We start from the raw sequence: 2,602 nt of genomic DNA, 5'->3' as shown, positions 1-2,602 counted from the left end.
AACTCAGGGGCACTCAATGACCGAGCCACATCCCCAGCCCTATTGTGTATTTTTATTTAGAGACAGTGTCTCACTGAGTTGCTTAACTGAGGCTGGATTTGAACTCACAATCCTCCTGCCTTAGCCTCCAGAACCACTGGGATTACAGGTGTGTGTCACCACACCTGGCTAGGCAAGAGATTTTTAACATAGTCTAATATATTTGTTTAATTTCATTGTTAAAATGTGTATATGTTACTTTGGTCAGATGTATACTGACAATAAGTCATAATAAGGAATGTCAATATCTCCCGGCATGTCCCACAGGGACGAGGGAAAGGGTCCTGTAGGAGGGATGGGCTGGCTGCAAAATAAAAGCTATGAAATTTATTTATCAGAAATAATGACAGAAAACAGCACAAGCAGTTGAGCTGTCCATAAGGGTCTGGCTCTAACAAAGGAAGGAGGCCCGCGCTTGCTTTATTTATAATGATACAGATCCAACGGGGACCAGTAAGGAGCTTCTTTGAGAAATACAGGATGGTGGGTGGAGTGAAGCCATTTGCTCTAGTGGGTCATTCCCACATCCAGGGCTTGCATTTGAATTTCAGCGGTGAACCAATGCAGGATAACCATGTGACTCAGGCAGTTCCCGAGGCCAGATCTTCCTGTGAAACAGCTCAACCAAACTTGGTTCATAGACAAGCCATGGATGGCTCCTGCGTCGATGGGCCTCCTGGTCACAGGGAATACATGTTTTTATATCTCAACTCACACTCATGTTTGGTTCAGGGATGTATGTGAGGCTCTTGGCGCACACAGTTGGCTACCTATTTATCGCCATGCCTGCTCCCAAGTGTCAGAGGCAGTTTCCCCTCCACGATAGACCCTCTCTTCCCCCATTTGCAACCAGGCACAGACAGTGTGAATTGTGTCTTGTCAAAAGAATCTGCAAAAAAATCTGCTAAGGATTTCTGGGAGATTTTTCCTCCCTGATAAAGAAAAGGAGGAGTTCCTTTTCCCTTCCTGCTTTTGGATCTGTGAGAAAATGTGAGCTTGGAGCTGATGCAACTACTTTATAACCATGAGGGAAAATCCTGGAGAACTAAAGCAAAGGAGAGACAGGATCTTGACATCTCTGAGCTACTAAACTAAACCAACCCTGGAAACAGCTTTCTCTAGATTTCTTATTATGAGAGAAGACCAGAGTTTGTTGGTTGATTTGTTTTCAGTTGGTATGGCCAAGAGGCTTTATTTTAGAAGAGAAGAAAAAAACATCAAAGGAATTGGTTTGGGGTTGAGGACTTAAGCAAGAGGGGTTATCTCAGGCAACAGGGTACCCCAAGAGTGGGTGAAGGATAGAACTGAGCCTCAGGTGACTCTTTTGTTCCCCATACACCCCTCTATAACTGTCTCCCCCACGGGCTCCAGGGCAACTGCAGTAGGAAGAAGGTTGGGAGGTGGATATATAGTGGCTGTCCACTTGGGACTCAGGCACCAACTTCTCATTGCAGGTCTCAGTCTTCTTCACAACCATGGCCTTAGTGCAGCTGAAAGAGCTGCAACAGAGCTGAAGCTAGGCTGGAAGGGACTCAGGCCGTAACTGAGGCCAGGACTTGAGCGGCCCCCATAGAACATGTTCATCCCTCCTGAGTAACCACTGGCGGTATGATATTCATGTTCCTCATCCCAGATTCCAGCCAGCTCCTTGCCCTCCAGAAGCTTGCAGTAGGTAGCCATCTCAATGTCCAGGTCCAGCTTGACGTTCATGAGTTCCTGGTATTTGCACAGCTATTGCATCATGTCCTGCTTGATTCACTGCAGGGCAGCCTCCAGTTTAGTCAGCTTGATGTTAGCAACCTTAATGGCCAGCTCCCCACACTGCTCAGCATCAGCAATCATGGCTTCCAAGGACGCATTCTGGCCTTTGAGGGCCTCCATCTCTGCTTAAAAGTGCCTAACATTGCAGTTCAACTCAGAGATCTCTGTCTCCATGCAGTGCACGTTACCCCAGAGCTTCCAACCAGCATCTGCAGCTCCTCACACTTGATCTCTTGGCCTTGGTCTGGCCAAAGGTTGTCAGTGTAGTACTGTTGCTCAGTGTCAATGTAGTACTGTTGTCCACATTACTGAAAGTCATCATCTGCTGCTGCAGGAGGCTCCACTTGGTCTCCAGCATCTTGTTCTGCTGCCCCAGGAACTGCACCTTGTCAAAGAAGGAAGCAAACTTCTTGTCGAACGTCTTGATCTGTTTCTTCTCCGAGTACATGCAGCCTGGATGCTGGGGTCCACCTCCAGCCTGAGGAACTCAGCAGGCTCTAGTTCACAGTGAATGCTTATATCCCCCATATCACAGACCCACCAGAGCCACCAACCAGACTTGCTAGTGCCCAAGCTTCACCAGGAGCTGCTGCTGCTCTGCTGCTGCTGCCCAGCTGGGAGAAGCTGGAGGAGCTGATGAGGGCATCAGACACACAGGGCCATAGTGGGCACCCTGTAGGACTTCTGGGTCACCCTGATGAACCTGGTGGAGGTCAGAGTGAAGGCAGGCAGGCTGAAGATGACTTGAGAAGAGTCAAACAGCTGCTTCTAGGTCAAGACCAAAGTCCTAATATTTCAATTA

The 2,602-nt window shown here is 48.2% G+C and overlaps 1 pseudogene; it reads right to left on the bottom strand.

Moving 5' to 3' along the window:
• Positions 1 to 1,303: 1,303 nt before the first annotated feature.
• On the bottom strand, positions 1,304 to 2,248 carry LOC124985554 (keratin, type II cytoskeletal 8-like; annotated as a pseudogene).
• Positions 2,249 to 2,602: the final 354 nt, after the last annotated feature.

Source organism: Sciurus carolinensis, chromosome 5 (assembly GCF_902686445.1).
Source record: "Sciurus carolinensis chromosome 5, mSciCar1.2, whole genome shotgun sequence".
NCBI lineage: Eukaryota > Metazoa > Chordata > Mammalia > Rodentia > Sciuridae > Sciurus > Sciurus carolinensis.
Note: the sequence above shows the minus strand (reverse complement) of the source record. Positions and strands in the feature narration are given on the sequence as shown.